A 25650-nucleotide genomic window follows, 5' to 3' on the forward strand; every position below is an offset into this window, starting at 1 on the left:
TGGATTGGAAAACTCAACATAGTCAAGATGTCACTCTTCCCAAATCAACATATGGGTTGAATGCAATTCCAACCAAATTCTCAGCATGGAATAAGCAAACTATTCACCATAACCTTAGTTATACAGAAATGAACTCAAAATGGATCATGGACATAAATGCAAAACATGAAACGATCAAGCTTTCAGAAAAACAACATTTTCTCATAGGAGAAAAATCTTCAGGATCTAGGACGAGGCAACAAGTTCTCAGACGGGACGTCAGAAGCACAAGCCACACACAGAAAAATGGATGAACCGGACAAGCTTCTATCTGTGAGAGACCCATTACGCGGATGAAAATACAAATCACAGACTGGGAGGAAACGTTCACAACCTGCGTAGCTAACAAAGGACTAGAGTCTTTACTAGAAGGAACTCCCAAAATTTAATGGTAAAAAGCTAAGCAGTTCATTTAAAACATGAACAGAAGACATAAAGAGACGCTTCGTGAGGAAGGAGAGCTAGACGTCGGATGACCACAGGGAAAGTCACTTCAACGTCGTCACCACCGACGGGATGCGCGTCACAGCAGTGAGTACCTGTCAAAATGGCTAAAATAAAAACCAGTGACACCAAATGCAGGTGATGCCTAAGAAACAGGGTCGCTTCCACGCTGCTGGTAGGGATGTCACACAGCGTGGCCTTTCAGGAAAAATGTAGCGGTTTCTTAAAAATCTAACTGTGCAACCCTGTGACCCAGAGTTTGCACTCGGGGCATTCATCCTACGGAAACGAAACACAAAACCCACACCCTAACATTTATGGCAGTTTTAGTCACAACAGCCAAACACTGCCAACAACCCAGGCGTCCCTCAAAGGGCGAGCGGTCAACCATGCTGGTGCGAACATTCCACGGACGCTACTCAGCAAGAGGAGACACGTGGACACACACAACCACCTCTACGGTTGTGCCGAGAGAGGAAAGCCCATCCCGAGACGTGTGAGCTGTGTGAGTGCACTTTGCACACCTGTCAAAACAACAAAATGCCAGAGATGGAGAGCAGAGCAGAGGTTGCGCGGGTGAGAAAGCTGGGGCGGCGAGGGCTCTGTGGCTACAAAGGGCTGCACGGGGGATGCTCGAGCTAACGGACATACTTTGCTCTGGCCGCCCCGCTGCCCGTGTCCTGGTTGTAAGAAGGCAGTGTGGTTTTGCAGGATTTTGCTATTGGGGTGAGCTGAGTAAAGACTATAGGGGGTTAGAAGGGATCGACGATCTCTGCGTTATGTCTTCCAATTCCAATTAGTTAAAACTAAAAAGGTTTATTAGGGGCGCCTGGGGGGCTCAGTCGGTTGAGCGTCTGACTTCGGCTCAGGTCACGATCTCACAGTTGGTGAGTTCGAGCCCCGCGTCAGGCTCTGTGCTGACAGCTCAGAGCCTGGAGCCTGTCTCACATTCTTTCTGTCTCTCTCTCTCTCTCTCTGCCCCTCCCCCACTTGCATTCTGTCTCTCTCTCTCTCAAAAATAAATAAACATTAAAATAAATAAAAACAAAAAGGTTTCTTACTTTTTTTTTTAATGTTTACTTATTTTTGAGAGAGACAGACAGTGCAAGTGGGGAAGGGGCAGAGAGAGGGGGAGACACAGAATCCGAAGCAGGCTCCGGGCTGTGAGTTGTCAGCACAGAGCCCGATGTGGGGCGCAAACCCACAAACTGTGAGATCGTGACCTGAGCCGAAGTCGGACGCTTAACCAACTGAGCCACCCAGGAGCCCCAAAGGCTTCTTATTTTTTAAAGTCCATGTGGAAAACAAAACAAATAAAAAAGCAAGTTAAAGAGCATTACCCTGTGGCCCGGGGCACATCATTCCACTCCCGGGCTATACCTAACACTGACAAAAACCATATGTCCACACAAAAACTTGCACAGCCGTGTTCACAGCGGTGCCATTTGTAATGCGCGAAAAGTGGAAACAGCACAATGCCCAGCAACGGATGAACGGGTGAACCAGGTGTGGTCCATGCACGCGTTCATGGCTGAACACGGTTCAGCCAGGATAAGGCAGGAAGCCCCAGCACCCGCCGCAGCATGGACGGCCCCTGAACGCATGATGCTCAGCGAAAGCAGCCAGTCACAAATGACCCCGTGTCACAAGGTTCCAGTTACAGGAAGCGCTCAGAACGGGCAAATCCATGGAGACAGAAAGCAGCTTAGCGGTTTCAAGGGCTGGGGAGAGGAGGGGGACGCCGGCTCGCTTTCAGGGGGATGAAAATGTCGCAGAATAGATTTTGGTGATGGCCGTGCAACCCTGTGACGCTACCAAGCAAAACAGAACAAAACAAAAGCACACCACTGCATTGCACGCTTTCGATGGGAATTGTACGGTCTACGAAACACCTCCCAATAACCCGTTGGAGAAAAGAAACCACTGACTGGGTTGCACGAAATTTTAAAAGCCTTCATTTCAGAGCGATCCTCGCTGTGCCCCGCAGAGTAAGTAAATTATTGAACTATTTAAAAATGTTAGCCTTCTGCTGTCTGCGTCTATTTTTAGAAGTGCTCATCATTTCTAGGGAGATTGAAATCGTAATTGCAAGGCGTCCTGAAGGAGCCCTGCAGCCCCCTCCAAGGGAGATGGCTTGTGCGAAAAGCAGGATGGGGCAGGAAGGTCGCCGTGGGCCGGGTGTCACCCACAAACACGGCTGCCACCCCCCCCCCACGTCCACAAAGTGCTCCTGATTCTCCTGAGCCTCCAGCTCAGTCACCAGACAACAGGGCAGGTCACCCCGGCTTAGTAACGGTTACCCTGTAAAATTATTCAGGTGCAAAGTTAAAATATTAATTACACCTGCACGGGGACCAGTCAGCGCGCGAAACCCAACCTGGCAGGCTGGTGGTGTGCATGTGATCTTCGCGATCCACGGGCAACAATAACGGAGTGGCGGGGAGGGATAACAGACGGCTACCACCAACCCGCACGGGGTCCCCGAACCACAAACCCACACAGGGGTGGGGGTCTCTGAACCACAAACCCGCATGGGGCTCCCTGAACCACAAACCCGCACGCGGCTCCCTGAACCACAAACCCACAGGGGGTCACCCCCACAACACACACGGGGGTCTCCGAACCACAAACCCACACGGGGGTCCCCGAACCACAAACCCACACAGGGGTGGGGGTCCCTGAACCACAAACCCACACGGGGCTCCCCGAACCACAAACCCACAGGGGGTCACCCCCACCACACACACGGGGGTCCCCGAACCACCAACCCAGAATGGGGGTCTCTGAATCACAAACCCACATGGGGTCACCCCCACAACATGCACGGGGGTCCCTGAACCACAAACCTGCACGGGGGTCCCCGAACCACAACATGCACAGGGCTCCCTGAACCACAAACCCACATGGGGTCACCCCCACAACATGCACGGGGGTCCCCGAACCATCAACCCAGAATGGGGGTCTCTGAATCACAAACCCACACGGGGGTCCCCGAACCACAACATGCACAGGGCTCCCTGAACCACAAACCCACATGGGGTCACCCCCACAACATGCATGGGGGTCCCTGAACCACAAACCCACACGGGGGTCCCTGAACCACAACATGCACAGGGCTCCCTGAACCACAAACCCACATGGGGTCACCCCCACAACATGCACGGGGGTCCCCGAACTACCAACCCAGAATGGGGGTCCCTGAACCACAAACCGACACGGGGGTCCCCGAACCACAACATGCACAGGGCTCCCTGAACCACAAACCCACATGGGGTCACCCCCACAACATGCACGGGGGTCCCCGAACCACCAACCCAGAATGGGGGTCCCTGAACCACAAACCCACACAGGGGTCCCCGAACCACAACATGCACAGGGCTCCCTGAACCACAAACCCACATGGGGTCACCCCCACAACATGCACGGGGGTCCCTGAACCACAAACCCGCACGGGGCTCCCTGAACCACAAACCCGCACGGGGCTCCCTGAACCACAAACCCACAGGGGGCTCCCTGAACCACAAACCCACAGGGGGCCACCCCCACAACACACACGGGGGTCCCCGAACCACCAACCCGGCATGGGGGTCCCCGAACCACAACATGCACAGGGCTCCCTGAACCACAAACCCACAGGGGGTCACCCCCACAACACGCACGGGGGTCCCCGAACCACAAACCCAGAATGGGAGTCTGAATCACAAACCCACAGGGGGTCACCCCCAAAACACGCACGGGGGTCCCTGAACCACAAACCCACAGGGGGTCACCCCCACAACACACACAGGGGCCCCCAAACCACAAACCCGCACGGGGGTCCCCAAACCACAAACCCACAGGGGGTCACCCCCACAACACGCACAGGGGGTCCCCAAACCACAAACCCACACGGGGTCCCCGAACCACCAACCCGGCATGGGGGTCTCTGAACCACAAACCCGCACGGGGGTCCCTGAACCACAAACCCACACGGGGGTCCCTGAACCACAAACCCACAGGGGGTCACCCCCACAACACGCACAGGGGTCCCCGAACCACCAACCCGGCATGGGGGTCCCTGAACCACAAACCCGCACGGGGGTCCCTGAACCACAAACCCACAGGGGGTCACCCCCACAACACACACGGGGGTCCCCAAACCACCAACCCGGCACGGGGGTCCCCGAACCACAACATGCACAGGGCTCCCTGAACCACAAACCCACAGGGGGTCACCCCCACAACACACACGGGGGTCCCCGAACCACCAACCAGGCACGGGGGTTCCTTCTCGGGTACTCAGCCCCTCCTCACTGGAACTTCCACCCGGCAAAGTCCTCTCCCAAGGACCCTGGACTTGGTCCTTCCGCTCACTTTGGACAAATCAGCAAGCACAAAGGACCACAGAAATTCGATGCAGGAGGCCATCACATCAGGGGACGCATGTGTCCAGAGGCCAAAGAGAAGGCAACGCTCCGCACCTGGGTATCACCCTGGACGGGCCGAGCACCGGGCCGGGCACACTCGAGTCAGATCCTCTCTGCCGCACGAGCCCTGGGCTGACCGGTCCTCACAGCTGGTCCCTTCTCTCGACCACAAAATGAGTCATTTGCACCGTGGCTGTCTGAGTTCTAAAGGAGAGAAGGCGGCCGAGTATCGAAGCTGCTTTTAAAGCAACTGCAAACTCAGGGTGGACTTAGGGACCGACAGACCAACAGGAGAGGAGAGAGAGACGGAAACCAGTCCCCAAACAAGCTTGGGGGCTGCGCCCTTGACAAGAGGGAGGGACAAACCAATCAGGGGCTGGGGCGGACCATTTTCTGGAGAAAGAGACAGATGGGGTCAATAGAAGAAGAGCAAATGAGGGCCACCTGGGTGGCTCAGTCGGTTGAGCGTCCGATTTCGGCTCAGGGCATGATCTCGAGGTCCGTGGGTTCGAGCCCCGCGTCGGGCTCTGTGCGGACAGCTCGGAGCCTGGAGCCTGCTTCGGATTCTGTGTCTCCCTCTCCCTCTGCCCCTCACCCACTCATGCTCTGTCTCTGTCTCTCTCCAAAATGAATAAACATTAAAAAAAAGAAAATGGAATCCAGGAAATTCAGGCTCGGAAAGCCGAGTGGCCCGTGAACCAGGAGATATTCAGTGGAGCGAAGGAAATGCAAAGGAACAGGGTGCCTGTTCCCGCCCATCGGGTGGGCATCAGCGAGACGGCACCAGGGTCAAGTCTCCGTGAGGACTGGACGGCTCTCACACTGGCACTGCAGCTGGGCACAGCCCCCGCGGAGAGCAATCAGTTGGGAGGAGAGGATCCGAGAAGGCGGGACCCGTGTACCCCAGGCCACAGAGGCCAGCACCTGTCCCCTAAGGACAGACCCTAAGAAAGAGCCGTCCTGGTCAAGGACGTTCTCTGCAGCACAGCCTGAAAGGGAAACGGCAAACAGCCTGGAGTCCCCAGGAGAAGACCAGAGACCAGGGGTCGGCCGTCCCACGAAATACGACACAGCCGCTAAAATGGGCAAACTAGAGCGACGTGATGAGGTGGGATTTTTTTTTTTTCAAGTAGCTATGAATCCCGATGCCACCAAGACAAAGCTTCCAGGGAGCAGACAGTGCCTTAGCCCGCCTCCCCCCGTCCCCCACCCCCCACGGGTGCCCGGGTCCCCCTGGACGAGCTAACATGTCCCAATGTTGGCGGCTTGCGAGGTAAGTAAACAACACGTTGCTCAACCAGCCGGTGTTTCGGGTCATGAGGCAACCAGAGAGCAGCCGATTAGTTAATGAGCTACATTCTTCGGGAGACGTTCTTTCCCCTTCTCTGTGTGACACAGCCCTCGGTCCTGCCCTAAACTGGACTGAACCCGTAAAACAGAGACACCAGGCTCCCAGGGAGGAGCACCTTTCCATCTCGGGAACACCGCGAGCGTACTGCACAATTTCCCCAACGTACGGGGTCACCCCTGCTCTGTCCCCAGACCTGAGAAGAAAGGTGGGCCCCTTTCCACTGGGTGGGCAAGCCGGCAGGAGAGTCTCAGCTTTGGCATCCCAAGACCAGGTGGGCCTTGGGTTGGTCACTGCTTTAAAACGTGCTTTTTGAAAACAGGGACTTGAACAGGAACCTGCACACCCATGGTCACAGCAGCGTCATTCACGACGGCCAAAAGGTGGGAGCACCCAAGTGTCCATCCACAGAGAAATGGAAAAACAGGACGTGGTCCATCCACACAATGGAGTAATATTCAGCCCTGACAAGGGTGACACCTGCCACAACATGGTTGGACCCGGGGGACGTGATGCTCAGTGAAACAGGCCAGACACACAAGGACAGACACTGTGTGACCCACCCACACGAGGTCCCTGGAGTCTCCAGATTCCCGGAGACAGAAGGGTGGACGGTGGGCGCCGGGGCTGGGGGAGGAGGTGGGCGTCCATGTTTTACAGAAACAGGTTCCATTTGGAAAGATGGAAAGTTCTGGAGACACATGGTGGTGGGGGCTGCACAACAGCGTGAATGTGCTTAGAGCCACCGAGCTGCAACTTAAAAAAAATGGTTACGATGGTAAAATTTATGTTATGTATATGTTACCACCACTCACAAAGCGTTAAGTGCACAATAGCGTTTTCACGTCAATCTCTGTTAAATTCTTACAGGACTTACCATGTCCTGATTCCCCCCATCTCCCTCAAGTCTTTGCCCAAGTGCCACCTTCTCAGTGAGGCCCGCCCTGACTGCCCTACTGAAAACTGCAACCATCCCTCTCGCAGCCCCCTGAGCAAGCTCTCCTTTTCTCCGAGACAGCCTAGAGGCTCCTATATTATCTCCCTCACTCAGTGTTTGTTTCCCCTGGCTCGAATGCTGGCCGTCCAGGGCAGGAATATGTGTCTCTGGTTTACTGTTTTATCCCAAGAGTCTAGCTAGAACTATCAGACACGTTTAGGAGACGCTCCATCCCAGGACAGCGGAACCCACGTTCTTCTCAAGTGTGCACGGAACACTGTCCGGGATGGATCACGTGCTAAGCCATAAAAGAGCCTCCATAAACGCAACAAGGATTCAGTCATGCAAAGGATGTTCTCTGACCACAACCGAATGAAACTGCAAGTCGATAAGAGAAAAAAAAAAAAAAAAAGAAATTTATGAATACGTGGAAATTGAACACCACATGTCTAAATGACCAACGGGTCAGAAAATAAATCAGAGGGAAACTGGAAAATACTAAGAAGAAAGAAAAAGAAGCTAGAAAAATTTTGAAATGAGTGAAAAAGACCAAATATATCAAAACTTGTGAGATACAGCAAAAACAGTCCTCAGAAGGAGATTTTCAGTTGTAAATGTCTATAATAAAAAGAACAAAGATCTCAACTCAATAACCTATCCTCCCCCCTGTGGAAAAAGCACATAAACTAAAGCCAAGTGATCTGAGGGAGGAAAGAATAAAAAAGCGCAAAATGAATGTAAAAGGGAAGAGAAAAATCAATGAAACCGACAACGTGGCTCTTTGAAAAGATGGCTAAAATTGGCAAACTGTTAGCTAGACTGATCAAGAAAAAAAGCGGGGGTGGGGGGCAAACACTCAAATTAGCAAACTCAGAAATGAAAGAGAGGACATTTCTGCCAACCTCACAGAAATAAAAAGGACAATAAGGCAACACTATATACAACTGCACACAAAAATGGACAGATTTCAGTGAGACACAAAGTAACCAACATGATGCAGGAAGAAACAGAAGACTTGAAACATACCTGTAACAAGTAGAGACTGTATTAAAACCACACACACACACACACACACACACACACACACACACACACACAAAAAGCACCAGGCCCAGATGGCTTCACTGGTGAATTCCACCAAACATTGAAGGAAGAATTAAATATAGTTCATCACAAACATTTCCAAAAAGGTAGAAGAGAACACTTTACAACTCATTTTATGAGGCCAATATTACCATGGCACCATCACAAGAAAACCACGAACCAATATCTCTTATGCATATACATGCAAAGTGCTGAAAACACTAGCAAACTGAATCCAGCTGCATATGAAAAGGATTATAAACTATGAGTAAATGGGATTGGTCCCGAGAATTGCCAAGTTGGCATACCATCCAAAAATCAATTCATGCAAGGCACCATATTAACAGAACAAAAGACAAAAAGGAGCTAATCATCTCAACAGATGCAGAAGAGGCACTTGGCAAAATCTAACACTGCTTTGTGACAAAAACACTCAACAAACTAAGAATACAAGTGACCTTCCTCAACCTGATAAAGGGCACCTACAAGACACCCACAGCCAACACCGCACGTAATGGCGAAAGACTAGGTGCTTCCTCCTCAGATCAGAAGCAAGATACCAACGTCCTTTCTGGCTACTTCTACTCAACCTTCTGCTGGAGCTTCCAGGCAGGGCAATTAGACAAGACAATGAAATAAAGGCACCCAGATTGGAGAAGAAGAAATAAAACTGTTGTTACCCACAGATGACATAAACTCGTGTGTAGAAAATTCTACAGAATCCACTAAAAAAGGAACAGGACAGGGACGTCCACTCTTGCCACTGTTATTCAACATAGTGTTGGAAATCATAGCCTCGGCAATCAGACAACACAAAGGAATAAACAGCATCCAAATTGGCCAGGAGGAAGTCAAACTTTCAGATAACACAATACTCTGTATGGAACACCCAAAAGATTCCACCAAAAACCTGCTAGAACTGATCCATGAAATCAGCAAAGTCGCAGGATATAAAATCAATGCACAGAAATCGGGTGCATTCCAATACACCAATAATGAGTCAACAGAAAGAGAAGTCAAGAAATCGATCCCATTTACAATTGCACCCAAAACCATAAAATACCAAGGAATAAACCTAAGGAGGTGAAAAATACACACCTGAAAACTATAGAGAGCTTATGAAAGAAATTGAAGAAGATACAAAAAAATGGAAAAATATTCCATGCTCCTGGATTAGAAGAATATTGTGAAAATGTCAACACTACCCAAAACAATCCTTATCAAAATAACACCAGCATTCTTGAGAGCTAGAACAAACAATCCTAAAATTTGTATGGAACCACAAAGACCTCTTATAGACAAAGTAATGTTGAAAAAGAAAACCAAAGCTGGAGGCATCACAATCCCGGACTTTAAGATGTATTACAAAGCTGTAATCATCAAGGCAGTATGGTACTGGCACAAAAAACAGACACTCAGATCAATGGAACACGATAGAGAACCCAGAAATGGGCCCACAAACGTATGGCCAACTAATCTTTGACAAAGCAGGAAAGAATATCCAATGGAATAAAGACACTCTCTTCAGCAAGAGGTGCTGGGAAAACTGGACAGCGACACGCAGAAGACTGAACCTGGACCACTTTCTTACACCAGACACAAAAATAAACTCAAAATAGATGAAAGTCCTAAGTGTAAGACAGGAAGCCATCAAAATCCTCGAGAAGAAAGCAGGCAAAACCTCTTTGACCTTGGACACAGCAACTTCTTCCTCAACACATCTCCGGAGGCAAGGGAAACCAAAGCAAAAATGAACTATTGGGACCTCAGCAAAGGAAACAATCAGCAAAACTAAAAGGCAACCAACTGAATGGGAGAAGATATTTGCAAACAACATATCAGATAAAGGGTCAGTATCCAAAATCTATAAAGAACTTCTCAAACTCCACACCCAAAAAACAAATAATCCAGTGAAGAAATGGGCAAAAGACATGAATAGACACTTCTCCAAAGAAGACCTCCAGATGGCCAACCGACACATGAAAAGATGCTCCACATCACTCATCATCAGGGAAACACAAATCAAAACCACAGTGAGACACCACCTCACACCAGTCAGAACGGCTCACATGAGCAACTCAGGCAACGACAGATGTTGGCGAGGATGCGGAGAAGGAGGAACTCTTTTGCATTATTGGTGGGCATGCAAGCTGGTGCAGCCACTCTGGAAAACAGTACGGAGGTTCCTCAAAAAATTAAAAATAGAACTACCCTACAACCCAGCAATTGCACTACTAGGTACTTATCCAAGAGTTACAGGTGTGCTGTTTCGAAGGGACACATGCACCCCCATGTTTATAGCAGCCCTATCGACAACAGCCAAAGTACAGAAGGAGCCCAAATGTCAACTGACAGATGAATGGATAAAGAAGATGTGGGATATATAGACAATAGAGTGTTACTCGGCAACCAAAAAGAATGAAATCTTGCCATCTGCAACTACGTGGATGGAACTGGAGGGTATTATGCTAAGCGAAATTAGTCAGTCGGAGAAAGACAAATATCATATGACTTCACTCATATGAGGACTTTAAGACACAAAACAGATGAACATAAGGGAAGGGAAACAAAAAGAATATAAAAACAGGGAGGGGGACAAAACATAAGAGACTCTTAAACATGGAGAACAAATGGAGGATTGCTGGAGGGGTTTGGGTGGGGGGAGGGGCCATTAAGGAAGACACTTGTTGGGAGGAACACTTGGGTGTTACACGTAGGGGATGAGTCACTAGAGCCTTCTCTTGAAATCATAGTTGCACTATATGCTAATTAACTTGGATGTAAATTTAAAAATAAATAAATGTGCATAATAAATACACATGTTTAATACAATCAAAAAAAAGAATCCACTAAAAAATGATTAGAACATGATCGTCAAGATTACAGAATATATGATCGATATACAAAAAAATGAATAGTATCTCTACAAACTAACAACGAACTATTTGAAAATAAGGTTAAGGGGCGCCTGGGTGGCGCAGTCGGTTAAGCGTCCAACTTCAGCCAGGTCACGATCTCGCGGTCCGTGAGTTCGAGCCCCGCGTCAGGCTCCGGGCTGATGGCTCGGAGCCTGGAGCCTGTTTCCGATTCTGTGTCTCCCTCTCTCTCTGACCCTCCCCCGTTCATGCTCTGTCTCTCTCTGTCCCAAAATAAATAAATAAATAAATAACGTTGGAAAAAAAAAAAAAAAGAAGAAAATAAGGTTAAGAAAACAATTTCGCGGGGCGCCTGGGTGGCTCAGTTGGTTAAGCGTCCGACTTCAGCTCAGGTCACGATCTCGCGGTCCATGGGTTCGAGCCCCACGTCGGGCTCTGGGCTGATGGCTCAGAGCCTGGAGCCTGCTTCCGATTCTGTGTCTCCCTCTCTCTCTGCCCCTCCCCCGTTCATGCTCTGTCTCTCTCTGTCTCAAAAATCAATAAACATTAAAAAAAAAAAATTAAAAAAAAAAAGAAAACAATTTCGCTTATGATGATATTAAAAAGGATTAAAGTCTTAGGCAAAAATTTAACACAAGAAATGGAAAATTTGTACTCTGGAAACTAGAAAACATTTTTGAAAGAAACAAAAGACCTAACTGATTATAAAAACATCTAATGCTCATGGGTCAGAAGACTTCACATCGTTAAAATGGCAATACTTTCCGAAATGAGCTACAGACTCAACACGATCCCTGTCGAATCCCAGCTGGCTTCTTGGCAGAAGTTGATAAGCTGATCCTAAACTCATATAAAAATTCAAGGGACCCAGAATAGCCAAACCAATGTTGAAAGGAAAAAAAAACACTAGGTGGGAGGACTCACCCTTCCTGATTTTAAAACTTACTACTGGGGGGTGGGAGGGTGGGGAGGGTGGGGGGTGGGTATTGAGGAGGAGGACACCTTTTGGGATGAGCACTGGGTGTTGTATGGAAACCAATTTGACAATAAATTTCATATCTTGAAAAAAAAAAAACTTACTACAAAGCAACAGTAAGCAACACGGTGTGGTACTGGAGTAAGAATGGATATATAGATCAAAGGAAGAGACTTGAAAGTCCAGAAATGATGCCATGTTTTTATGGCCAACTGATTTTCAACCAGAGTCCCAGGCAATTCAGTCGGAAAGGATCATCTTTTCAACAAATGGTCCTGGGACAGCTGGACATCCACACGCAAAAGAATGAAGTTGGACCCCTTCCTCACACCATATACAGAAATTAACTCAAAATGGATCCTATGCCTAAATGCAAGAGTTAACAGTATGAAATTCTTAGGAGAAAACACCAACATACATCTTCAGGACCTCAGGTTAGACAAACCCTTCCCAGACGCGGCACTAAAAGTTCACAAGTAACAAAAATAAAAAACAGATGGTCTCCATCAAGAGGCAAGATTTTCATACTTTATCTTTTTTTTTTTTAAGTTTATTTATTTGGAGAGAGACAGCAAGAGCGAGAACGGGGTAGCGGCCGAGAGAGAGAGGGGGAGAGAGAGAATCCCAAGCAGGTTCCATGCTGTCAGTGCAGAGCCCCACACGGGGCTCAACCTCGTGAACCGCAATAGAGCCGATATCAAGAGTGAGACACCGACCGACGGAGCCCCCCAGGCGCCCCAAAATTTCATACTTGAAAGAACGCTATCAACCAGAGAATGGGACAAATTATCATCAAGATGGCACTCGTACAACTTGATAATAAAAGGACTAAAAAAAAAATTAAAAAGTGAGCAAAGGTTTGGCATAGGCATGTCGCCAAGCAAAGTATACAAATGGCCAAGAAGCACACGAGGTGCTCCCATCATTCGTCAGGAGAGAGACGCAACTTAAAAACAGCCGGATGCCACCCCACACCCTCCGGGGCGACCACAACCAAGAAGACAGGTAACAGCAGGGACTGGTGAGGAGGTGTGGCAAGGGGCACCCTCACCCACTGGTTGGAACGCAGAGCGGCCCACCCACTCTGGGACACAGTCTGGCAGGTCCCCGGAGGGGCAAGCATCGGGTTACGACGTGACCCGGTGTTCCCACTTCTGGGTAAACACCCGAGAGCAAGGCACCCACAAGCCCACGCTCCTGTGCCGATTCGAAACGGCCAAAGGGCAGAAACCACCCGTCTGCCCGGCAGCCGCCCTCCGGGTAACACCACCATCCCAGCTGTGAGGGAAGAAGCAGGGAACACCCGCTCAAGACACGTTCGGCCCCCGGCACAGATTCAGCGGAAAAAGGTCCGCCTGTCATTTAGAGTCGAGAGGAGCTGCTGAAATTCGAAAGAGGGTATGAGGCCCGACACCCCGGCCCGGCCCAGGCCTGTTCAGCCACCAAGCACCACAGGGTTTAAGCAGGAACAAACCAAGACCCAGAGCCAGAACTCAAGCCACGCTGAACCCCAACACACACAGGACCCAGGACCCAGGACCCAGTTCTGCCTCCTCGAATGTCATAAATACGGGCAGGGGGCACAGACAGACTCTCAGAGCCCTACTGCCCAGAGGGGCCAGGGCGAAGGAGGGACAAAAGTTAGGCGCTCAGTTACTCAGTGACAAAGGCCCACTTCAGGGACTCATGGGTTCAACAAGCATCTATCCCGGCTTGGGAGGAGTGGGGGCGGGATGGGGGCAGGGGCCCTGTCTGCAGTGTGTTTCACCTCACTTTAAAAAGCTGCCTTTGCCGTCCCCACCTCACCTGTCCCAACACCAGGCAGAGCTGAGTAGGGAAGCCAAGTGTGAGACCCTCCCCCAGGCCCGGGAGAAAGCGCCCTTATCCACCATCACCCAGGGGCACCCCCCGGCAACCCCCCCCCCCCCCCCGTGCCTGGGCCTCCGCTGAAAACCTGGGCCTGAGTTCGGGCCCCGCATCGGGCTCTGGGCTGACGGCTCGGAGCCTGGAGCCTGTTTCAGATTCTGTGTCTCCCTCTCTCTCTGCTCCTCCCCTGTTCATGCTCTGTCTCTGTCTCAAAAATAAATAAACGTTAAAAAAAAAAAGTTTCTAATGGGATAAATACCGGGAGCTACAAGGCACAGAAGCAAAAAGCTTCCTGGGGTCCTTAAAAACTCTTTAAGAGGGGGATGAGGGAGCATGGGGCGGGCTGAGGGACAAAATACGGGCTGGCAACCCCCCCCCCCCCACCGTGGAATATGTGTTTTATTAAATGGTAATAAATGCCATTTCCCTAGCAACAGCCAGCCCCTCAAGGTCCTGGAAACCTTGCTTCCAAAATTCCTTAGGGACTTACCCTATCCCTGACCTCCTGCCAGCCTGAGGGGCTGTAATGAGTCACCTGCCCAGACCCCAGTGCAGCTCTCCCTGCCCACGGGTCCTGTCCCCACACTTTAATAAAATCACCTTTTTGCACCAAAGATGTCTTCAAGATTTCTTTCTTGGCCATAGGCTCCAGACCCCAGGAGCCCCCCACCACCCAAAAACTTCATCGCTTGGACCAAAAACGTGAGAACCCCTGTGCCCTCGCCCACGTGTGGCCCCCCACGGGGGAGGGCAGGGACAGGTGGCTGCCCGACGCAGGGTCTTGGCCCGGCCACGTGACCTTCCACGGTTAGGTAGACTCCATCTGCCTTGGGTGAGGTGGGGGTGTTACAAGTGTCCGTTCCTCAGGGCCGTGGTGACGATGACGTCAGCACCTGGAAAAGCACTTACGGACCAAAGTGCCCCCTCCACTCGCTACTGCGAGTGTTTTCGTGACAGTCACCAAGATGGTCCACTGACAAAGAGAGGGTGTCCCCACAATATACCCCCTTAACCCGGTCCCAGTGGGCGTCCATTCCCTGAAGCCCCAAGCCGCTGGCAGATCGGGGACAGGAGAGGATCCGTCCCGCGGATGCTGACCCTGAGGCCGGGCCTGGGTGCAGCCAGTGGGCCGGCCCAAGTCTAAAGCCCTCGGAGTGAGGCCGAGAAAGAACAGGCCGGGGCCTGACCGGTCCAGGAAAGTCTGAAGCCATCACGGGCGGATGATGCAATGGTGATGCCTTCCAGCCAATCCGGTCTTTTCAACAAACATCCGGGGGGCTCACTCCACACCGGAGCCCCTACAGGACGCTGAGACCCAAGTCCCTTCCTGGGCACCGGTCTGCCTGGGGCCCTGCACCAAGTCCGGGCAAATGCCTGCAGCTGGCCAGGCCCCTGGCACAAGACGGTGGGAGCACAGAACACCATCAAAATCAAGAAGGAGAAAGACTGGGGGGGGAGGGGGCAGGAGGGCAGGAAAAACCCTGGGCGGTGGCAGCCGTGCCCAAGTGCCACAGCAGACAGGCCTCGGGGCCCCCCCCCCCCCCGCCAGGGCGTTCCTGCTCCCCAGGGTCCCAGGAAGGCCTTCAGCTCTACTGAGAATGTGTGACCCTCTCCCTGGGCCCAGGCCCTCTGGGACCCGGCGTGCACATCCCTTCTTCAGGCTCAGGCACCACCACGGGTCCCCTAGCGCCCCCCGAGAGCACCTGGCCAGCCCCTCGGTCCCGGCTCCCTGCCTCTCCCCACCCACCAGGGGATCTGGGCACTGTTGCGGGATTTCTCAGCCCAGGGAAGGGGGAGGTCTTATGGGCTGGAAGACCCATGGGTTCCCCCAAGTAGGGACACTCTGGGGCAGGACACCCAGTCTGCAGGACGCGGCTCATGTGGAGCATTCAGGTGGCATCATCTGTCACTACTGTCACCTAGGGGCCTACACCGTCCCCAGGGTGGGACTCGCTTGCAAGAACCCTGAGAGTGGGGCGGGATCTGGCCCACTTCTCTCCCTCCCGCTGGGGGCTCTAAACAGTGTGGACCCTCGGCAAGGGGCCAGTCTAAAGGGAACCAGTCTCCTGAGCTGCTCCGTGTAGAAAGGCCTTGGGGGTCCCCTTCCCCAGCAGCCTCTCCCACCTTCTACAGAGGAAAAGGCCTTCAGGCCCTCTGAACCTCGCTGGGGAGGGAGTGGGGGTGGGGAAGGGCTCCCAGTACCAGAGGAAGGCAATTCAAGCAAGCCTTGAATTAAAACACCAGAAACACCCGCTGCCCGCTGGCTGACAGGTACGTGCCCAGTAGAACCTTCCTTTCCACCATTTCTGAAATCCACACCGTTTTATGGTGTTCAAATCTATCGCCTCCTCCAGCCAGACCTCATTTCCGTGTGAGCGCCTTGACGTCACAAGAAAAACTTCTCTAAGCCCATGTGTGTATCTTCTCCTCGCACAGAAATATGCACGAGCGACTAACAAGAGACCGACAAGCTCGAACGTCTATTCCGTTGGGGTAACACTCTGGGGGCGAGGGGCAGTAGCGTTTTGAGAAGGCAAAGGAACGATGAACAGTCCCCGAAGCCGCTGAGCCCATTGGCCAGGGTCACGAGCTGCCACGTCGCGGGTGGTTTGGACAGAAGACACCGCTCGAGTTGGCCAAGTTACTTTTTCAATGCCAGTATTTACCTCCCAGGCGAGGTTCTCCATTCTCAGCAAATACTAGAACCTACCGAGAACAACTTTAGATGTTGACTTAAAACTGTTAAAAATGCACGAGGCGCGTGGTTGAACGGCTCGGGTCCGAACCGGGAGTGGGTACAAAGGGGCCCCGGGGCATGATTCTTTCATCTTTGCTGCATATTCGAATTTTTCACACGAAAATGGTGCAGGAAACATCGGGGGGAAAACATAGTTTTTAAAAACAACGCTTTTAGGGAGCTGAGAGGCAAAAAAAAAAAAAAATTTTTCTTTAAAGAAACTTGCCCCCCCCCCAAAAAAAAAGAGGTTAGAGTGGGAGAGAGCCAAAGCATGAGAGACTCTTAAAAACTGAGAGCAAACTGAGGGTTGATGGGGGGTGGGAGGGAGGGGAGGGGAGGGGAGGGGATGGGTACTGAGGAGGGCACCTTTTGGGATGAGCACTGGCTGTTGCATGGAAACCAATTTGACAATAAATTTCATATACTGAAAAGAAATAAAAGAAACTTGCCCAGCCAGGCTCAGCCACTGCAGGGATGTGCCATGATTATCCACCTAATGGATGCCTCCCGGTGAGTCTCCTCAGTCACCAGCCCAGGACCGGCCCACCATCCTGCCGGCCGGAACCCTGAGCGTTGCCCGAAATGTGCTCTGAGGAACCCTGAGGGTGCAGACCCTCCGGGAGCGCCGGGCTCCTGCACCTCTGGCCTCAGCCAGAATGTCCGGGGGGCCCCCAGGAGCACCCCCCACGCCCAAGGTCCAGCATTTGAGATCTGCAGCTTTAACATTAGGAGCTCATGGCCTCATTCAGCGCGCACCCCTCACGGAGCCACCCTGAGAGTCCTTGGCAAACCCCACAAGGACAATTTTCCAGCACCGTCCCGGTCGGTCACTGGGCACAGGCCCCACCCCCTCCCCGCACTGCCATCTGGCAACCCTGCTCTCCACTGCAGCCGGCCACAAACTCCTTGCAGCCCCACAGGCTTTTAGGGGTTTAATCTCCCAGAAAGGGACACGTGCCTCAGCTGGCCCATCCCTGGGCACACCCAGGGCCCGGATTGAGCGCCCCGGCAGGCTCTCGGATCCGCCCCAGCACTGGGCTCACCTCCCCCGGCCCCCTTAAGACTGGAGACCCCTTGAGGGGTGGGAAGGCCCGTGCTACGTGCATCCGTATCCCCCAAACACCGGCCTCGATATTTCCACTTGGGGCCAAAGACGTGAGCCTTCACTGGCCACTTGAAAACATTTCTGGGGTCTGCTTCCAAGCAAAATCAAAGGGCCCATCACACCAAGAAGTCCGATCAGAAGGTCGTAGCTCTTTTTCAGGCCGCAGCTACAGGAAGAGTAATTGTCCAACCGGATGAATCTTCCGCTGGGTAATCCGTCCCCTGGCCCAGGGTGGGGGGGCGGTGGGAGGGGGGGGCCTGAGGGCTGGGCTCTCTCTCCCGGGCAGTTTGCTAATCCCGGCTGCCCCACGCCCTGGCTGTGTGGCCCAGGGCTAGCGACTTCGCTCCTCTGAGCTCCAGGCTCCGATCCATACAGCGAGAATAATCAACCCCATCTCTCTCTCTCTCTCTCTCTCTCTCTCTCTCTCTCAAGTTTCCCGAGACCTGAATGAGGTAATGTGTAGCAAGAGTGCAAAGCAGTGTCTGCCAGAAGGAAAGCACCGAGCACGTGGGAATACTGGCTGTCGCCGTATACTGGCTGGCACCGTCCGCATGTCCCCACTCTGGGAGCAAGAACGTGGCCATTTCTGCCGAGTTCCCGCTGCAGCACAGGCAGAGAGATGATCAGACCTCCTCCAGGGGTTTTTATCTCCCCAGTGCCCCTCCTCCTCCAGGCTGGGCTGGGGAGCCTCTCTGTGCCCTACAGCACCCAAAGGTCACTTCTATCACAACCCCTGTCCCGCTGTGCATTAACCCTTCCCCGCTAGCCTGGAAGCCCCCGGGGGCGGGGGAGGGGGACAGCCGCAGTGGCCAGCTCCCCGCCTGGTGCTCAGCAGCCGTTTGAGCTCACTCAGCGCAACGTGCAGAGAAAATCTGATACGCGCTAGGTCACCTCGGACCATCAGAGAGCGGCAGGCCCCTCACTGGGTGGGAGGGCCAGGTGCAGGGGCCAGGCCACAAGGGTCACTCGGCCGGGGGCCTCCAGGCTGCAAGCCCTACTACGCCCAATCGGTCCACGGTCTCTCAAACCAGCACCCAGGCGAAGGGCTGGGGACTCCAAAGATTTTTTTTAAACTGGCTCGTGTTGGGGGCGCTTTCCTGCCCACCTCTTTGCGAACTCCCCTCCGTCAAAGCAGAGAATTAGTAAATTTGCAGAGATCACTTTGAGGACGGAAGGTCACACACGATCCCCCCCTGGGGCTGAGGACAATTGGAGGCTCCCGGGAAGGCCGCCGCTGTTCATTTCCTGGAGCGTTTCCAGCCACGCCCCTCCCTCCCGCTGCCTTCCCAGGGCGGGGTTCTCAGCTCCGCCTGCCTCCGGCTTTACACAGCAGGAGGGGGGGGATTTCCTGAGAACGAGAGTTCAGGGGTCAGAGGGTAGACCTCAAACCCCAGCCTCACCCCCAGGATTCCTTTGGAGCCGGAGGCAGATCTCGGCCTCCTTAGCAGCTCAAGTCCCAACCTGGGCCCCCATTTGGGGAACCCCCATCACGCACCAGAGCCGACAAGGACGCCAGAACACTCTAAATTAGGGCTCTGACACATCTGAGAATAAAGCCAGTAAGGTAACGAATTACTTCTCCATAAAAATCAGGTTTTCTAGCGTTTTCCAGTCTATCGGGCGGCTCCCGGCGTGTTTTTCTTAGTTTCTCGGCTTTTTCTTCCACCTGTGTCCCCATCACTGACGTGAGTAAAATATGACACTATCTCAGGGCTGCTTTATCTTCCCCAGGTGGCCTTCTTCACATCTGACCTTTGACCCTGGATGCCCAGGGCTCCCTCTAGCTAGCCTGCCCCCCCCCCCAGAGGCCTGGACCAAGTCACCAGCACAAGGTGACCCCTGGACCTCAGCTGGGGGCCCTGAAGGAAAGCCCCCAGGACACTCTCCTGAATATGAATCGGGCTTTTTCTCCAGCAAATTACACTCCCAGACAGAGGCCGGGAGGACACCCCTCTTTCCCAACGGACAGCTGATTTGTTCAAAGCAGCCAAGCGCTGCCCACTGGGACCTGCCTTTAGAGGCAAAATCACCTTATTCATCAAGCATTCCTGTTGATATCGAACGGTTACAGCGCCTTCCATAGGGGCCCAATGTGCCTTTCCACCCAATTTCTCCTTCTTGGAAAACCAGAAATTTCCCAGCACGGGAACGGCACCTGCTTCCTTTAGAGGACTGCTTCCCAGCAGCCTTACGTCCAGCTGCTCTCAACACAGCCTAATTCCTGTGCACACAAGGGTCTCCGTCGGCCTCCTTAGGGCTACTGGCACTTCCAGGGCAAAACTCCACTGGCTCCCCCTTCTTAGCCACTAGGGCAGTCACCTTCACTTTCCCTCCTTAGTCACCCCAGACCCCCGCAGCGGGCACTAATCTCCAGGCGAGTGCAGCCTTGTTATTAGGCACGAGTGGCGAGAAAGTTCGGGACTCCAAACGCAGCGGCTTCCCGGGGCGGGGGGTGGGGGGGTGGCTGTTCTGGATGGTCGGAGCCCCCCAGCACCACCAGCTCCCCGCTAATTATCATTTAATGCAGGACCCCTGGATCAAGGCTGAATCCCGGGCCGAGCATACACTCCTGCCCGGGTCAGTAAAGTCGAGGGGCAAGTCCCAGGTGGAGGTCAAAGCACCATCCCCCAGCGGAGGGCTTCCGAAATTACCTCTCTGCTTCTCCAAACTTAATTTAATTAGAGGACTGACCTCATTAATTCGAACTTGAGTTTCAAACAAAAAAGAGGTCACGTAACCATCCAATTTACTGCCTCCAGTTTCCACGTGGAAACCACTTCATTTCTGGAAGGCCTCTGAGGACTCCCAGGACCGTGCCCACAGCTGCCGCCCCCCCCCCCCCCAGGCCCCCTCGCGAACCGCGACCTAAGCGGCCCGAGTGCCTTCCAACCGCCCAGGGTCGCTTTAAAAGCTCCTCCACGAACTCCATGGCCAAGAGCACCGGCCTCACCCCATTTGGACGCCCCCAGCCCCATGGAAACACTAAACCTGGCCTGCGTGCTCGCCCCTCGCATCCCGCGCAGAGCGGTGGAACCCGGGCGGCGAGGTCCACCGCGGGGCCGCACCCTCCGAAACCGAGGTCCACCCCGGCCCCCGCGCCCTCCTTTCCCAGGCGGCGAGGTCTACCGAGGAGCCGCACCCTCCGAACGCGGGCGGCAAGGGCCACCCCGACCCCCGAACCCTCCGAACCCGGGCGAAGTCCCCCACGGGGGTCGCACCTGCTCGCGCAATCCAGCGGCCCCGGCCCAGGTGGCGCGTGAGCGGTCGGTGTCTCCTGGCGCGCGCCCCGCGCCCCGGCAGCCCCGCGGAGGCGCTTGGGCCGCGGGCTGCGCGGGCGGAGCTGCCCGGCCGCCGGGAGGAGGGATGCCCGGGCGAAAGTTGCCAGGGAAACTTGAGCAACTCGAGCGCGCCAGTGCCAGCCTCCTGCATAATTCACGGGCGGCGGCGGCGGGCCGCCGGGGCCCCTCACCTACACCAGCCCGGTGCCCCCCCACCGGATCCCGGCCGGGGCGCGCGGCGGGCAGAGGCTGGACACAAAGCATGGGCACTGCGCGACCCCGGGACGGGGGGGGTGGGGTGGGGTGGGGGGGGGCCAACTTGCGACTCCCGGGGCCCGCGCGGGGTGCGCCGGCCTCGGCCTCGCGGAGCCCGCTGCTCCAGCCGCGCGTATCTGGATGGGGGCTCTGCGCGCTGGCTCGCGGCTGGGTGACCGCAGGAGGGTCTCTGGGGACCCTGCCGCCGCGGCTTGGGTCCCCGCCCCCCGCGCGCCCCCTGGCGGCCCCGAGCCCGCTCCTCGGCCAAGCCTACGGACTCCAGTCCCCGGGCCGGCGGGTGGCGGCCGAGGGCAACCAGACCCCGGGCAGGCGGTGGAGGTAGGTCTGTGCTGCCCCGGCGGGAGGGGGTGCGTGCGCCGGGGGCACAAAGGAGTCGCTCCTACTCTCGGCGCCCACTCTTCTTCCACAGCTTTTGAAACCTGCCCCTACTCCAAAGGAAGCCGGGGGTGGCGGCGGGGGGAAGGTGTCTTCACCGAGAAGCGACCCCACCAGGACGCGAGGAGCCCCCTTCCCGGCCCCCCCCACCCCCACCCCGTGCCCAGCTCCGAAGGGTTCAGTGCTGCGCTTAACCGGCAGCTGGTGCTCCCGTAATCCAGACGCACCCGAGATGCAGCCGGGGAGCAGGGTCGGGCGCCCGGGGGCCACCTACTGTCCTTCCCGGCCGCCCCCGCCCCGTGCCCCGCGCCGCCGCCGCCGCCGCCGCCGCCGCCTTACCTGGTCCCGGGAGTCGGGCCCGGCGAGAGCCCCCGGGGAGGGCGGGCGTCCGCGCGCACCTGGCTCCGCCGCGGGGACCCGAGCGGCGCCGCGCCCAGCCCGGCCGGAGTCTCCGGAGCCGCCGCCGCCGCCGCCGCCGCTCAGGTGTCGGGGGTGGGGTGGGGGGCGCCGGGCCCCGCCCCGCGCTGCCGCCCGGGCGGGGGGCTCCTGGCGGGGGCGCTCGGCGGTCCCTCCCCCCGGCCCCGCGCGGGCGGCAGGCGCCGGCGAGGGTGGGGGAGGGGTCCTCTCGCCGCCCGAGGGCGCGCGCGGCCCCGGACCCGCGAGCGCGGCCCGCCCGCGACCTCTCCCGCACCTGCCGCGGCCGCTCCGGCCCCGGCGGCGGCGGCGGCGGCGGCTCGGGCGCGGCGCGCGGGGTCTGTTGTGGCAACCCCGGGAGACGGCGGGCGCCCGGGGCCGCCTCCGCCCGCCGCCCCGCCCCGCCCCGGGTGGCGCGGCTCGCCGCCCCCCTTCCGCGAGAAAGCCCTCGGACCGCGAAGTCCTCGGCGCGATTATCCCGAACGCAGCCGGCTCCCGCCCCTGAGTGTTTTGTTAATAGGATTGGGAAGCACGGAGGCCGACGGCGCGGCTCGGCGTCTGCAGAGCAAATGAAAACTTTGTGCCTGGGCGAGACGCCGCCGGCTGCCTCGCGGGCCACCTTCCACCTGGGCGCCTGCCTTCCGGGGGCCAGCCGCCCTCCCTGCCGAGGAGCGATTCGGGGCGAGGGCGGGGGGGGGGGGGGGGATACACACCCGCCGCTCAGATGAAGCCCGGGGGTCAGGCACCCCCCCCCCACCCCGGGGACCCCCGGGGATCCTGTCATTAACCGGGCTCGGGGACTGCCAGGTTTGACGAAACCCAAAGGGGGTTGTCACCAGCCCCGGCCCCTGGCTCCTGGCTGAGACACTCCCGACCTGATGCCTGAGCTATTGGCTAATAACTTCTGGAGCCCCCCCCAAAATCCACTGGTAATTACACCAGCTATGGAGGCTTCTGTGTCCTGAGTTCTCCAGTGTTCTGGAAGGGAGAGCCATTGCTGCCCGAGATGTGCAGTGTGAGTGGGGTAGGTGCTGGGGGGGGGGGGGGGGCAAGCACCAGCTTCCAGGCTGTGACTTAGACCTGGCTTTCAGGAGCCAGCCTTCCATTCTGCGAAACCCCACCGCTGTCTCCCCGGGAGGAACAGTAAAGACTCCATGAGTACATTTACATTTTTATGTGTCTATGTTATGATACGTATACTTTTTAAAGCCAGTCTTCTAGAACACGCCTCAGAGAGTTGCATGGGCCAGTGACTTCAACACACCAAAGGCAAAGTTAAATATTTGCTCTAGATACTTTTTTTTTCCCCTGCTTGCATAATTGTCCCACATTTCAAAGAAGTCTTTAAAAGCACTTAGGTTAGAAAAAAAAAAAAAAAAAGTTGTATTTGGGGCCTAAATATTTCAGGACACACGTGAAGTAAATACTGTAGCTCTTCCGGGGCTCCTGGCAGATGTCTTTCTCTCCGCTGCCTCCTTAAGCATGAGCCTTAATAAAATGTTTGTTGAGTGAATAAAGGAGGCCATCCATCAAATAATAGTAATCCTTAAACAGGAAGAATGAGGCAGGACCCGACAGGCATCATTTCTTTGACTTGTAAGCAGGGGTAGAGGGGGGGCTTAGAGAGAGTGGAGGCGGGGGTTACCTTCCCATAACTTACATCAGACCCCTTGACCCCAAACAAAGAGTGTCATCTGAACAAAGTAGTGTGTTTGCCCGCAATTCCAACTCAAAGTCCCCAACATGTCACCTCCTCCACCCAGATTCCCAACCCCCCCAGATGCTCCTCCCAGATTTCTGGGGCCAACAGAGAAACAGCTGGCCATCGTTCAGCTGTGAACACATTTCCGTTGTCCCCACAGAGGGGTCCCAGCGCCAAAGCCATTCTGCCACCTTCAAGAGACACTTCCCCAGGGATCCAGGCCTCTGCCAGCCTGTCCACCCAAGGGGACACCCCTAGCCACCCCTCCAGTGGGATCCGTTTGTTGCCTGGCAACATCCTTCAAGTCTCGAAGAGCCTCTCATGAAAGACTCGGGACCCGCGGCCACCGCCTTTTTGAACCCCTTCCCGCTCACCGGGAGGGATTTTGGGTTTCAGGGTGCACCTTCAGCCCTGACAGCCCGTCCCCGCCGTGTGCTGGGCCTTTGCACAGCACTGAGCCTTTCAGCCGTCTTGTGTATGGGGGGCGGGGGGGCCAGGACAGCACGAGTCACAGGGCACCTTGGGAAGAGGGGAATCATCCTTTTACTTCTCGATCTAGGAGCTCCCGGTTTTTGTTTCTGTAAGCTGCCTTTCCCTGGGTCCCCCCCCCCCCCCCCCCCCCCGCCAACCCAGACAGGTCTGATATTGCTGGAATGAGCTTGCGGAAAGATATGCCGTTTTCCATCTGACAGCTCTTTTTTCCTGTAAAACCTGAAGTCATCAGCCATCAGTCACGGTATTTATGGCTTGTCCACTGAGCACAGAGCACCCGGGACCTCCCAGAAAGAGGAGCTGTTTTACAGAGCGCTAGAAACTGGGACACCGTACCGTTACAACATGCAGAACATAACCAACTTCTCTGTCCTGGGGAAAACATTACAAGTATTGTGTGGCTTAGATGAACCCCGATGCTCGGTGCTTTCAGCAGCAGGCCTGTCTGCCTCCAGAGCCGCTCCTGGGTTTGGGACCTAGGGACCGGCACCCCCCAGCGCAGGGTTCTCAGGCTGCCCAGGCAACGCCACCCTCCAGCTTCCAGGTGGGAAAGCTGAGGCATAAGGAGGCATGGGACTTGCCCAAGGACAAGGGGTCAGAGCCAGGTGAAGGCAGGTGAAGGCAGGTTCTCCAGCCAACAAGCTTGCCTCACTCCCCCACCCCTGCCAGATCCCCACGCTTCTGCAATGTTTTTCAACACGTTTCCCGCTCCAGAGAGAGATCTACTTCCCTCGGGCGACCCCGCACATCAAATATTGGACAACTCACTCACGTCTCCATAATTTTATGACAGCTTCTAGCTCAGTCACAAACCTGATCCTGTAAATACTCCCAGATCTTACAAACCCCCCCACTCCTCTGCAGACGTGCGTCCCGCATCGTCCTCCTGCCCCTCGACAAGGAATTTTGCTACTCTCCATTAGTTCCCCTGGATTTGTTTCCCACCAATTGGTTTCAAAGGCTTCCTGAGACTTACTTCTCTCATCATAAGAGACGGGGATGCTAACACGGGGAAGGCGAGTTTGCTCGTGCTGGAATCTGAGGCCGCAGAGGGGCTGGTCAGGAGCTTTTCCTGCTGGGCGGGAGGAGCACGGGGGCCCCCAGGGCAGGAGGAGAGGGGCTGGGGCTGTGCCCTCAAGGCCGGCCAGACTTCTCCTGGGTCCCCTGCTGGTGCCACAGCAGCAGGAGGAGTGCAGGCGGCAGATCCAGGGGCAGCTCTGAGTCCCCGTGGGCACAGCATGGGAGGCTGGGAGGGGCAGGCTCGGGGCCACCAGCCGGCCAGCAGTCCCGCTCAGG

The 25650-nt window shown here is 55.1% G+C and overlaps 1 protein-coding gene across 1 annotated transcript in view; it reads right to left on the reverse strand.

Annotated features, from left to right (window-relative positions):
- Nucleotides 1-22166, reverse strand: part of SHANK2 (SH3 and multiple ankyrin repeat domains 2) — a 490643-nt gene extending 468477 nt beyond the window's left edge. The window contains exon 1 of the mRNA XM_042957704.1: nucleotides 22086-22166. The gene's annotated coding sequence lies outside the window, so the exon portion shown is untranslated. The remainder of the gene's footprint in view (nucleotides 1-22085) is intronic.
- Between the last annotated feature and the right edge of the window lie 3484 nt (nucleotides 22167-25650).

The sequence above is a fragment of the Panthera tigris genome, chromosome D1 (assembly GCF_018350195.1).
Source record: "Panthera tigris isolate Pti1 chromosome D1, P.tigris_Pti1_mat1.1, whole genome shotgun sequence".
Classification (NCBI taxonomy): Eukaryota; Metazoa; Chordata; class Mammalia; order Carnivora; family Felidae; genus Panthera; species Panthera tigris.